Source organism: Lucilia sericata, unplaced genomic scaffold (genome assembly GCF_015586225.1).
Source record: "Lucilia sericata isolate MDLA Ls3-8-SP2 unplaced genomic scaffold, ASM1558622v1 Contig000077F_arrow, whole genome shotgun sequence".
Classification (NCBI taxonomy): Eukaryota; Metazoa; Arthropoda; class Insecta; order Diptera; family Calliphoridae; genus Lucilia; species Lucilia sericata.
In genome coordinates this window covers 72,999-87,956 of record NW_023994110.1, presented here as the reverse complement: position 1 = coordinate 87,956, position 14,958 = coordinate 72,999, and the positions used below count along the sequence as shown (strand labels likewise).

The 14,958-nt window shown below is 28.6% G+C and overlaps 1 protein-coding gene across 1 annotated transcript in view; it reads left to right on the top strand.

Annotated features, from left to right (window-relative positions):
* Positions 1 to 1,802: 1,802 nt before the first annotated feature.
* The window catches only part of LOC119616519 (Down syndrome cell adhesion molecule-like protein Dscam2), a gene marked incomplete at its 3' end in the record, with an annotated part of 86,150 nt that continues 72,994 nt past the window's right edge, over positions 1,803 to 14,958 (top strand). Inside the window, exons 1-2 of the mRNA XM_037972916.1 lie at positions 1,803 to 2,137; positions 6,192 to 7,030. The remainder of the gene's footprint in view (positions 2,138 to 6,191; positions 7,031 to 14,958) is intronic.

The window sequence follows — 14,958 nt, the reverse complement described above, 5'->3', positions numbered from 1 at the left end:
GGCAAATTTTCTAAAAGATGTTGAGTTTTCCCTAATTAATTTGTCACTTAAAAAACATTAGGTAGGCATGTTATATATCAATGGAAAGGTAATTTTGTCTATTTTTCAAAACTGTATAAAATTTTTGAAAATTAAAAAATTCGCGGAATACTTTTTTAAAAAAAAATTAAAAAATGTTTTTTATACAGTTTTTGCGAAGATACAAATTTTTCAAATTGCAATAAAAATTTTATTTATGAATATTTTTTGATGAAATTTTACAGTTAGGTAGATTTTTTTACTCAAAATCCAAAATTAAATAAAAATTTCGAATTTTCTTATTAGAAATCCCGGAATTCCCAAAAAAGTTTTAAAAAATCCCAAAAATGGGATTTTTTGGTTTTTTGCCTATTATATCCATACCAGGGGCGGGGTTATCGAAACCCGTTACAAAATGATTAAGAACTTATTGGGTCATATAAAACAGGTCACTATAATTTGATATCGACTATGCGATTTGAGAATTTTTGCTCAAAATTTAATTTTCCATAAAAAATAGGGTTTTTTTGGATGGACCTGGTCCCCTCGGTATCAAAAATTTTTAGGTTTTGTTTCATTTATCGTATTTTATGTAAAGTCAGCTTTCCAAAAAGTATAAATTCTATATACATCTTCTTAGAAACTTTTTAGATAACTTAAAAAGAAAAAGATACTTTTTTCCCAAAAAAATGTCAAAAAATCGCCTTTTTTTAATTTTTTAAATTTAAATGCCTATAACTTTGGACTCAGTCATGATTTTTACATAATTCTTTCACTGCTTGGTATATAAACTTGTTGTTAAGCAAATAAAAAAAAATGGCGAAAATCGGAAATATTTGGACCTGCTATTATCAAAAAAACTAAAGTAAGGACGGTAAAAATTTTAAAATTTTAATATTCAAATGCGAATATCTCCTAAACTATAAGAGATAATTTACTGCTATTTTTTTTTATAGTGCTCGATGAGGAGATTCTATATACGAAATTTTTTTTAAATCGAAACTCAAATGAAGAAATAGGATCGTTTTAAAAATTTAACATAGCCGAGGTGTCCTAATTTGAGGACCCCCCGCCGGGCCCCTGGTTGGCCTATAAGGTCCAAATTCAAAACCTAAACTCGACAACACCTCCTCTTTGTGCATACCAAATTTCATTAAAATCGGATTAACCGTTTAGAAGTTACCGAATTATTTCCCTCTTTTTTTTCCTATACCACTGTGCAGCGTTTTTGAATTATGTGGAAATGATGTAGTACAAGAGGAGATACTTTTTTTTGCTGTCAAATAGTATTAGTATATGTAAATAATGGCAATACTAACAAAACCAATGAGGAAAATATGTAAAAGGAGAATGTCAGAAAGATAGCAAAAATAAAAAAAAAACAGTTGCTAGTGTCAATTTAAAATTCAATGACTTCTTGTTTATCTTGTTTAACGTGATCTTATCACAGCTGTTGACGACATTAACACTTTATATACATATAGCGTAAAAAAAAAAAAAAAAAAAACATAATTTTTGCTGAAAATTATTATTATGATGACTACGCCGTATATATTTTCCGCTACATTTTATCACAACCATACACACAGATAGAAAATATTCTTTGAGAAGAAATATGGAGTATAATAGAGTAAAACTCACCATACTACAGAGAGAATCCACCACTTCAGATGCTCTCAGAGCTTACGTTAGGACAATTGGTAGTAGTAAATATAAAAGCTTTAATAATGTTTCTTCACCGTGTTGCAGGAAAAATCTTTTTGTGTTGTCAGTCATCGCAGCTTCATCATCACGGACGGTTCTAAATTCGCTTCACAAAACGCCACATTATTTCCACAAGAAATAAAAAAAAAAAATAAATAAAGAAACAACAATAAGGATATTTTTTGTGTATCAACCACCTCTTCTACCCTCTACTATACACACTGTCATACTGTACGTATGAGTAATAGAGTTTAGCAGTAAAAATAAAACAAACAAGAGGAAATTCTAAAATTAAAAAAAAGAAACAAAAAATTTAAAAAAAAGCTAACACGACTGATTGATTGAAAGACGGTTGGCATGTCAGTCATTTGAATTCGAATTGAAGTAAAGTGAACCAATAGTGTATAGAGTGTATGTGAGTGATTTTTGTTGCGAATTTGGGTGATGGAATTTTTATAGATTAAATAGATTTTTTGTTTTTGCAAAAATTCCAAAACGTGAAAGCATTTGGAATGTGTATTTTTTTCTATTTCTAAAAGCAAATTAAACAAAGTGAGGAAAGTTTTTTTCCCATTTATGTTTTATTTTGCTTGATGTGTTCAAAAGTGACATTATACTACATACATATGTATATACATACATATATACCCACATATGTACATACATATGTATGTAGTGTAGAAGTGTACTCTTATGGTTAATCGTTGTGATGCAGCTTTGTCAATTACCATTGATGATAATCACATATTTCAAACAAGTACAGAGAAATTAAACGTTAAGTGGATTTAAACATCAATAAAAAATGTATTATGTATAAACCTATAATCTTCTATGGAAATATTAATCTCTTAAAAAATCATTGTTGTGTAATAATATTAACGTTTTCCATACGCTTGTGATTAAAAGTGATTTTAAACCAAACAACCAAATAATGTTTAATACAAAACAATATTAAAAAAAAAAAAAAACAAAAAAAAAACTCATTTCATTCATGTGACAATAAGCTAAAGTGTCATTATGTTTGCTGTCGTAAAGTGTCATCTGGCAAATGAGCATCGTCATTTTTATTCATGAATTGTTTATGTTTGTGACATAAGTACATAACTCGGTCAGTTGGTCGTTGACATGTACGTGTGCATTTGAATGTATAAATGAATCCTTGTGTGTATATAGCAACGTAGTTTTGTCACATGTTACGCATAATTAATGATTACAATACAATAATACAATGCCATCATCAGCCTCATAATCAGCATCCTGTTATATACTCGTCCTCCATATCCGCATCCACAACTCTCGTTCAATTAGAATAGCCGCCACCGTTCGTTCGTTTGTACGTCTGTAGCGTTATTTGCCGACAAACTAACAGAAACTTCTCATGTATACGCACAAGTGCTCGTTTCATATTATTCAGTGTTGCAACAAAAGTGATTTTTAGGGTCAGGGGTTATCAAATAAATTTCAAGTTTATTTCTGAATTTAGGTTTAATACCAAAAATAACTAAAGGGCCAAGCAATAATTCATCAAATATATAAAATTTTGTTCACGTCATGCCGACGGATTTTTAAAACTTTTTGTGTTCTCACTACTTCTGAATACATTAGTGTTTGAAATTTGTTTCGTATTAATTTATAATCGAAATTAAAATTCTATAAACCTCAAAAAGGTTAAAAATATAACCAATGGACTTTTACATTTTAGGGAATTCTCCCATTTCTCCGAGAATTTTGAAATAGATACAAAGGCGTTCGTAGACATTTAGTACCTACAGAATACATCTGTAGACATGTGTTTTATCATACATAGAAGCAAAATCTAGGTTAACGAACAGAAGAGGAAACGAATTTGACCTAAGCAATGTACATCTTTTAAATACGTAGGTCATAAGAACTTAGATGGTCCAGAAATGAAACTGAAAAATATGGTTAAAATCTATTCTCTTTCAGAAAATGATATTAGCTTCTAAGCTGCTTTTTATAACCTGCACCCAACTTTAAGCATCTCTCAATCTGATCATTCTTTCTTACTTTCTGAGGCGATTTACCAATGTCTTTGAAATACAGACAATTGCAAATCTTGTTATTAGAAGATGTGAATATTTTGTAACAAGAATGAACCTATTGGAAATTATTGAAATTCATTTATTATCTTACCTAGTGCCCATACATTTGACTCTTTAAATGGGCCATTTAAAGTATAAATGCCTTAACCAAGTTCAATTTTGCAAATGTTTTTTATAATCAAAATAATCTTTGAAATTTTCTTCCGATCGGCCCATATTTGGACAAACTTCTACCGGAATGTTCGATATAAAATTTCATGACTTAAAGAACCAATTTTTAAAAATTATGAACTTTAAACCTCTATAAAATGTAAATCATAACAATTTTGGAAAGTTGAAAAAACTTTAGATTTTGTATCTATGCGAAAAAATTTATGTGTGTACCACATTGAAAGTGTATAAAATTTTTCAATAACATCCGTTGTCAAACTATGTACGGATAGTTGTTAAATAAAAAAAAAATACATGACGTTGTCAAATCATAAACGAATATTCGATCTACAACTGGCAGCTAACTACGAAAATTTTAAAATTTGTTCATATTATTTATTTATTTATTTATTTATATGGAATATCGTTTCGAAGTGAAAACGATGTATTATCAAAATTGACAACGCCATGTTGACAAACAGAATGTCGAAATCGCAACGATGCATAGCCGAAATGATGCAAAGCGTAATCAAAATGACAACAATGGGTTGTTGCAATGACGATGCGTTGTTCTTATTGTTACTATTGTGTTATTTAAATTGTGTACATATCCGTTGCCTAAATGTTAATAAACGTATTAAGGTTACTTTTGACAAAGAATTGCGTCAATTTTGGTACTTTTCTACAGGGGTTTTTCCCTCTGTGTACCGCATTTCATCAAAATTGGACTTCTTTGTACGAATTTTTGAAATAATTTGATATAAATATCTTATTAAGCTCCCATATTAAGTTCTTGTCAAAAAATAATATCCTTAGTAACCCAACAAAAACTCGGTAATGGGTTATACTTACATAACCACTTACTTTTCAATGACTACTACTTACCGTCTGTATTACTTAGAAGTACTTTAGCAATAACTTTCTTTTAATTTGATATGGAAATACTTTATTTTCGGCTTTGTCATTATGTTTGCACATTTTATTTAATTGCGTGTTAAGAATTGTGTTTTACAAAAAAGAAACCAAAATTAAATTTGTATGTGAAAACCATTATTTGACGCGAAATGAAATAGCTAAGCAGTGGTGGAGTGGAGTAGAACATTAGACTAACAAACCGAAGTCCCTAATTCGTATAGCTAAGCAGTGGTGGTGTGGAGTATTCTCCCTGGCTCATTTTATTATTAAAAAACATAACAACTTACTAAACAACTTTTTTGTAAGAGAAGTAGCAAGTACTTCTTTAACTCCCTATTTGTAAGCGAGCGTGGCTTAAAATGCTAATGAAGAATTAGTGAAAAGAGGTTTTATTAGCTTTTTAACTCATTACTTTTCAATGTAAGTTGTTTCTGGGAAGTTGTTATCCAGATCAAACTTTGGTCTTTTTGTTCATCAGTGTCTAAAACTAACTGATGTTAAATTTTCTCCCAATCGTGCCAAAATTCGGTTGAAACGTGTAAAATTGAGTAAACTTATTATATTTCATGAAAAATTGTGCCATTAAAATTATATTTCCTTTACATTTCAACCAAATCTTATCTTCTAGAGAACATAAGAAATTGTTAGTATATAAAAGTGGGTAAGTCAATAAAATAGAACAAATTTCAAAAACAAAATTCCGTCCGCTATTCCAACATTTTGGTTGACTGAAATAAAAGTTATAATTTGGCAACACTGTCCTAGACAACAATACACGTAATAAGATATACACACATGCATATTTATATGTACGTATGTAGTGTGGATGTATGTAAGTGTGATTTTCCGCGAATGCCGATAAAGTAATACTTAAAAATCTATTATGTTCTCTATAGTTATTATTCTATCGACCTATGTACCAGTATTTAGTACTCTCTGAGAAGAAACTTACGACAAACAACGAATGCAATTCTGGCTATAATGTTTTCGAACACAAGAACTGAGCAAACGAGAGTTATATGTATGTACATGTAATATTAAGAAAAATGTGCGCTCATATGGTATAGAGAAAAGAGCTTTTCTATTACTCAATAAAAGTCCTGTGAGAATTTAAAATGTAAAAACTGTTAAAGTATTGTAAAGTAAAAACAAAAAAAAAAAAAAAAAAACAAATACAATATGACGGATGGTAAATGAAAATATTTATTTAAGCTGTTAATTATGTCAATTGATATTATCACAAGTGAATTAAGTACATAAATACATAATAATTATTTGTTTACAATACGATACACTTTATTTAATCCTCTAAAGCCTATCTACTCTTCTCCTTCTAATCAGCAATAATACTAAAGCAATTAAAATAGTAAAAAAATAACTACAGCAATAGTAAACAGCATTTATAGTGAAATCAGTACTTTATTTAATAATCATCACATCACTACTACGCACACACGCTGGCAAATAAACAAGTTATAAAAATAAAAGTGAACAAAATATAGAAAAAAATATATAAAAACAAATAAGAAAAATCTACAAAAACAACAAAGTTTATTCAACTTCCGGTAACGAGGTCGTAACTAACACACATCTATAAATAAGTGTATGTTTGTTTGAATGTATATATGAGTATAACGGTACTTGCAACTAAATACACTGAACGTATACGTAACGTTTCGGTGTGCGTGCAAGCGTTTGTGTATTTGTAAAAGTAATAGCGAGCACGTGCTTAGTGGTAATGACATACATTTCGTGTAATTAAATTTTACTCTGTTTATATACAATATCGCACTTCGTTATTTAATCTTATAGTTGCTACTGCTGCTGCTGCTACAGCCGCTATTGTTGTTGTTGTTGGCGTGGTTAATGTTAATATTATTGTAGCTGTTGTTTACGTTTTTTCTTCTTCTATACACACCTCTTTTGTTTTCTCAACCCTCAGCTCTGCCGTATGGTGTTTTGTATTTCAAGGATATTTTCATAATAACAACAATAATAATAGTACTCAACTTATTTATCCAAAAACACGCATACCAACAAACTCTTGCAAATACAGTTTTATAAACAACTACAACAACAACTAACAAACTACAAGAAGAGCATCAGCATAAAAAGAGCTGAAAACGAGAAAATAACCGCCAGACAAAAGGGATTAGAATAATATTGGATGGATAACAAATGTAAGTTGAAAAACAAAAACAAAAAACAGTTACAACACAATCAGACACACACTCAAACACATTAGAAAAAGGAAAAGGGGAGCAGAACAACAAAAACAGAAATAAAACTTTTTTATTCAAGTGTCAATTAAAGAAAATTAGAGTCAAGAGTGTATTGTTTTTAATTAACTCTCAAAGTTGAAACGGTAACACTTTGTCAGTATCGTTCTTCGTTAAATATAACTACTTAACCTGGGATTGCTAGCTATACGAATAGTGATACCAGATTTGGTATTTTTGGATATTTGAATACTTAAATTTATAGTCCACTAGAGGTCATGATGTACATATCACTACATGATACAAAATATTATATATATTTTTTTAAAGAAGTTTTATAACAATACCCAGAGAAACCGTTTCAGTTTTAAATGCCGAATTTATGACATCAGACAGATTATTTTGAATCAGAATATCAATACTAAGAGAACGCGATCTCTGTTAGGGGTACTTCCTCAGCATTATTTTCTATTTGAACTTGGTCTTTATTAGATTCCCTTATACTTACCTTCTTAAGCATACTTTTAAACATTATTCAAAGCCAAAGCAATTGTGTTTAAGAATTTAAATGTATTGTGAGTATTGTAAAAGAAATCTAAAATAGCAAATCATATGGCAACACTGAAACATAATTAACTATTTCTCCACTTCTACCATATTTGAATGCCAATTAATACCATTTAAATTTTTTAAATTACAAGATAATAACAAAAAATTCGTATATATGCAAATTAGATAATAAATTAACACCATTTAAAATTATTCTTTTAATGCCTTCTTATGATTATCAAGTGTTTATTAAAATGTTTATTAACAAGCTTAAAAGTTTTAATTAGTGAATCCATCTTAAGATGGTTTTTGTTTATATTAAATGATGTATATTACATTAATTGAATTGTTATGGCCAACACAGACAATAATCATTATTATTAGCTAAATATAAGATGAGGTCAAGAAGGAAAATTTGCCTTACATTTTTGTAATTAACTTACTTTCTTGAAAGTTAATTTGACTATCTTTCAGCATGTAAGCAGTGAACTCTGGAATAATCCGTAATTATACTCTACATCTTCGTGAAAAGTTTAGTACGTTTAAACTATATTGCCCATCCCCTCCAATAGAATTGCTCTTTGGGTTGTAAAACTAGTGTCGTGCAAAAAATTTGGCTGATAGCCTAACGTTAAAAGGTACCGTTTAATACAATATGCCATTAAATTATCAAATCGAAAATTTTGAAGTTTGTTGTAAAGAAATCGTAATGTAAACAGAATAAGCATTTCAAAAAGATAAAAAACACAAAAATTGATTGAAAAATTTAAATAAATGTTTTTGCAAATTCAACGAATAGTTTTTGGTTTCAGAAATTTACCTTTAAATACCGAAGCTATGCGATCAAACTTTCCCCAGCGTGGAAATACCAAATAGGTTCTGGTCCAATAAAAAAGCATCTAGGGCTGCTAATGGCAAGACAGTAAGTCCGCATTCCGCATATCGTTGTGTTAAACCAATTCATGGTATACCTCTGGCTTTGCACTATTAAAAAACAAAATCAACAATACGTTCCCTTGAGGTGAACCTCTAATCGCGTCTTGATATTTTAAAGATTCCTTGTTAGTCTATAGAAGTGAATAGGGCTATTTGGGCTAAGCTCTTATTTCTGTTGATTTTGTACATTAACTCTGGAGAGAATGTAGCCATACAGTCTGGTTCTTTGTTTCTGAGGAAGTAAGTACCAAAATATGTTTCTGTCTAAAAAATGCAATGCACTGATGCCTTAAGTAAATGTTAAGCATTTACCGACATAGCTGTAAGATTATCAATATGTTCGCTGCAATATGTTCCCTGCGTTGAACGCATCACATTCAAAGATGAACGCTTTATCAAACAAAAAGTTAATTTTACAAATCACTTCGTTATTGCGTTGGGTTATTACTTTTAACGACTGAATTGTGCCTTGGAAATAAAGTATGTACAAACCAATTATCAGAATCACATACTTTTATATAATGAAAAATAAATTTTTAACATATTTTGTTGGTCCAAAAGGACTGGAGAAAACGGTTAATCTGAACAAGACCAGTTTTCCGCTATTCAAGTATTAAACTTAGTTGGAACAAGTTAAATTGATTGTAGTATGATGTTATTAGTATTAGTATAAGATTTGTGATTGAAAATCTTGATCTCAGTATAAAGTGTTCAAAAAAATGTCTGCAATCTTTTTAAAATGGGTGTTAAAAATTCCGTAATTTTGAGTTTATCGTGGGGAAATAATTAAAATTTTTGCTAGTGTATTTCTGGTACCCAAAACGACTTTTATTGTATTATAAGGGAATATAAATTTCAATACTTTTAAATTTAAATACTTTTCTGAATGAGCTAAAAATTCCGACATTATATGCCTCTCCAACCCACTAAAGATCATTTATGGACTAAAAATACTCTACACAAATTTTAAGATTATTTTTCCCGTAATCAGCTCAAAATTGCGGAATTTTTGAGACCGGAAAAATTATTTTATTCATTTATTCAATAAAATTTCAAATCGAACGCCTGAATTATTTGGGTGTTTGATTTGTACCCAGCAAAAACTCGGTAATGCGTTGTACTTCCATAGCCACTTACTTTTCAACGACTACTAATTACCATTTTTTTTAAACATTTTTTTTACCATTATTTGACGCGCAATAAAATAGCTAAGCAGTGGTGCAGTGGATTAGAACATTTGACTAAAAACCGAAGTCCCTGGTTCGTATTCTAGCTGACTCTTTTTATTATTAAAAAAATAAAACAACTTACTAACCGACTTCTTTGTAAGAGAAATTGCAAGTGCTTCATTAACTCCCTATTTGCAAGCGAGCGTGGAAATACTTGCCTACAATGACATCACCGTGTTAAAATAATGACTTAAAATGCTAATGAAGAAGTAGTGAAAAGAGGTCTTTGGTGCTGCCAGTTTGATTACAAATTATTCTGACTCAGGAAATTATTCTAAGACGATTAGTGTACTTGGTGGAGCAATTTTGTTCATTACAAATAAAACTTCCTATCTCAAGCATAGGGTATAAAAATATCTCAAAAAATGTCTCTAAAGGATATTAAATAAATGTTTTGTTCATGAAGAACATACAAAAAATGTCAAACTTTTAAAATATGCGATTGACCTAATTCCAAAATATTATTTGACATATATTTCTTTATAATTTCATTTTGATGAATTGAAAGATGCAAAGTAAATTCATTTATGGGAAAATATTTGCTCGTGTCAAGATAAGTGACAACTAATATTAGCAAATGTGGTAAATTTTGATATCATTTGAATTTACAAAATAGAACTAATTAATCTAACTAATGTTCTACGTACTAATGTTTAACGTACATAATTTGTTAACAAGTATTACAAATATATGTTTAGAGTAATGTAAATTTGATGTTGTTCCTTTTTTAGTACATTTTTCCATTGTAGCTGGTTTTACTTTTATTAAAATAAATATAAATTTTCTTGTATATCCAAAAGCTTGACATTCGTACATATTTACAGTGTATGTATATGACTTTACGTAAATAAATTTATATTTATGTTCCAGTGTTCACCTTTAATATGTTTATGTAACACAATATGTGAAAACCGGATGGTATTTATACATACGAAAATATCTACATACAAGGGTGATCGATTTGGTTGTTTAAGCAGTTAAATCACATTTTCAGTGGAAGTTACTTCGGTCTATTTTTTAATAACTTCAAATACAGCTTTTATTTTTGACCAAATTATGATTAAAAATGTTTTCTTTTATAAATATAATTGTTAAAAAATATAAATAAGTTTGTTTTCAGAATGTTCAGATAAACGACCACCCTAATACTACACCTGCTTTATATATGTACATCTGTATGTAAACTTATTTATGTATGTATATAAACAAACCAAAAGACACTCATATTCTCCTGTGCTATTAAATATCCAGTATTTAAAAGAATGTAGTCTGTGTCTAATAATGATAGGATAATAAACATGCATATGTATAAATGTACAACAATTTTTAATCTATATTTCTAATCCATGAGGGCGTATGATTAATATATGTTCAATATAGTAAGTATACTCTAAGTGATACCAAATATACCAAATGATTTCATAATTATGTACACCTAAAAAATCACAATTAAAATAATATAATTCTATAAACAAAATAACATTAATTTGCTACATTTGAAATTATGTGGAAAGTTATTTAACTACCCATTCATTCAAAGTCCTGTGAGAAAACACATTAATTTAAATATTCCATTTTACATTTTTGTTAAAATTAATGTATTGTACAAGAACATATGAGTATGAATATGTATAAACTTTTATGTTTGTAACTGTGTGTAGTATAAAATTACAAGGATTTAAATACCAACACACCCTGCAGTTTTAAAAAAAGCTATTTAAACTTTAAATGTTAACATAAACACAACAGTTAAAAGATTGTAATGAAAATGGATTCAAAACAAATTTACCTTATTTTTCACAGCGACACTAGTTCCAAGAGCTGCAAGGGTCAAACTGAATACAAATATTTGTTGAAACATTCATTTATGTTTCATTTATTCGGTTCTTATGTTGGTTCTTTTTTACATTGGCTCAAACATGTTCTAATGTAAAACATACATATATTTTAAAAACATTGTTTCGCTTTTACATAACATAATAATAAAGAAAATTATATTTTTGTAAACTGACATACATACAACCATTCAATTCGCTGGTACCCAAAAAGGATTGTATTCCACATACTCACACATTTGGCAAAGGCTTTTTTGTTTATCTTCTAAATTGTGATTCATAAGATTTTCGTACCTTTTTGTACAAAACAAATATTTTGGCGATTAATTTATATTTTGCACATTTCATTATCTCTATTTGTCATTTGTTCATTAGATGGTATACACACATATTATCATAAATTTGAGAAGAATATGGGATTTAATTAAAAAAATTGAATTTTACTTAAATGTGAAAGACATTAGAAAAATTATTTTTAAGAAAGTATAGCAATGTCCGTCTTATGATAAAATTTGGCATAAATACTTATAAGTAAATACCTTACTTAATTAAGTGTGCATAAATCAAAATATCTAGGTTATATATTCAAGAATATCTATCTTAGAAAACAAATTAAGAACTATGTGCTGTAGTTTGACATGTATTATTATTTAGACTTATAGTCTTAGATATATCAACAAGTAAGAGTGTTATATTCTGTTATGCAGAATCTTATATACCCACCTAGTATATGACTACACTGAAAATAATCCATGCCCAACTTTACGAAAAAAAAATTCGTAACTTCTTTTTTCCTAATATTTACAAAAATTTCGTGTATAATACGAAATGTTATTTAATAAAACTCTTTTTCTATTTTTACGTAAGTACTAAAACCTTTCGTAATATTTTTTCTTAAATTTTAGCGAAATTAAACATAATGATATTAATTATATTATCATTAAATAAAACTACAACAATTTTATAAAATTTAAGAAAAAGTATAATATAATTCACGAACTATTTTTATAAAAAAAAAAAAAAAAAAAAAATTCGTGTGGAGAATCATTTTTAACTAAAATTAGAAAAATTATTTTAAAATCAACAAAAATGTTTGCATAAATTAATATTTCGTAAATTTTACCATATTTATTCAAAATTCACTTTTTTCAATTTATTCGAAGATATTACGAAAGAATTTCGTGGTGCGAAACAATGAAAGATTCGTACAATGTACGACATTTTTTGTATATATTAGGCATGTATTTTTTTCAGTGTAGAAAAATTGTCTCTACGTGCGATACGTTTGCGACTGGATTTTTACACAAACAGAAAAGAAAATTGTATTTGTGTGTAAACCTATTTTTATAAGACTTTTAAGAGTTTGTTTTAAGAACAAGATTATTTATTAGGGGGATACTTTCATTATAACTATTAGCCTTTCTTCAATTTTTTCAGACTTTTTTTAATTATCAAGAATAAGTTTGGTACATACATACGCCGTTTTTTTATAATTCCCAACTTTACATTTTTATTGTTTTAATACAGATTTAAAGTTTGAAAAGTCAGCCTTTTCCTACTTTTTTAACCTTTTAGCATTTTCTGGCCCTTTTAAAGTCACATTTGGCCTTTTTTTCCGAAGCTACAACCCAAAATCGTTCGTTTAATGTCGACATAACCATTGAAGTAACTAATTCTATAAATAAAACAGCATATTTCTGGCAAAATAATAAAGCATTACTTTTCGGCAAAATATTAATAATACATTACATTTGGGACATCTCGATAAAATAAGTACTTTTTCTAGTAGAATTGTAAGTACTTTATCTGATGATTTTTCTAGTGAATTTGTAAGTTTTTTATTTTGTTTTTAAGGGTTTTGCTATATAGTAAATTAAACAAGTAAGAGTTCAATATTCGCCTTTGTCGAATCTTATATACCCTTCACCATAATTTGTTTAAAACAAATTTAATTTTATAACATTTCAATTTATTTTATATTTTCCAACTCCACCATTACTTTAGCAATAACAAAACATAAAACAACAACTAACTCCAAACGGAACAAAAACACACAAAATACTCAAAGCAAAATAAAACAACATACAACCACACATACGCATTTTGCTGTCTGATTTGAATTATTGAAGATTTGAATACCGAAGATATCTGGGGACTTCAGAAAATTTATTTCAATAGGGACAGACAGACAGACCGGCATGGCTTAATAGACTACGCTATCTATAAGGATACAGAATATATATACATATTTTATAGGGTCAGAAAATTATATTGTAGAAATTACAAACGGAAGGTTTTTAATTCCTTTGAAATTGAACTAAATTGTTAATAACTTTGGTAAGAATAATATGTCAAATAAATTTTTTACAGGATTATATACACAAGACTTCCAGCCTAAAAATTGCAAAATTGTAAAACTCTAGGTCTTCATTTCTAAACGTAATCGGTTTTGCAAGTTTACAAAATTAACAAGTATACCCACCATCAAACCATATGCCTTAAAAGGAATGCTCTTCTATAAACATCAGGATAATATTTTGAATAGGGCTTAAGTCTATTATGTACCGAGCTCTTTCGAATTACAAATTTATTTTTGATCAATTTTTAAACCATGAACATATACACAGTAAAAACTTTCATTACCATGTAAGGGGTTAAAATACTAAAATTTACTTTCAAAATAGCATTTTAAGTCATTATTTTAATAGCATTTAAGTTATTAGAGGCAAGTACTTACCACAAACGATTAAAGGTAATTCGAAAAAGTAGTCGTTGTAAATCATATGAAAAAACGTAAACAGCTTTATATCTTCACTGACAGGATGACACATTATTAGCAAGATCTTATTAGACTACTTCTATGTAATCCAGACAATATGTAGTCATTGAAAAGTATGTTGTTAGATAAGTAATTACAATTGAAAGCCACTACCTAGTTTTCACTGGGTATGTATAAGCGGTGGATTGAATTATGGATCGATCGTCGTAAAATTTGGTTGAAAAATATCAGTTCGTATAACACTTATTTGTTTCGAATTTCATCGTTGTACTCGTATTTTTAATTTGGTCAAATGCGTAAAAGTAATTTATATGTGAGTAGGATCAGTTATGAACCGATTCTCATACAATTTTGTATATTGACTTTGTTTCGTCAGAACTTGTTTATATCAAATTCATCGCTATTATCATATTTATACCCTACACCACTTTAGTGGGGAGGGTATATTGGGTTTGTGCTGATGTTTGTAACATACAATAATATTGGTCCTATACCCACCTTAAAGTATACCAACCGACTTAGAATCATTTCGATTTAGCTATATCCGTCCGTCTGTCCGTC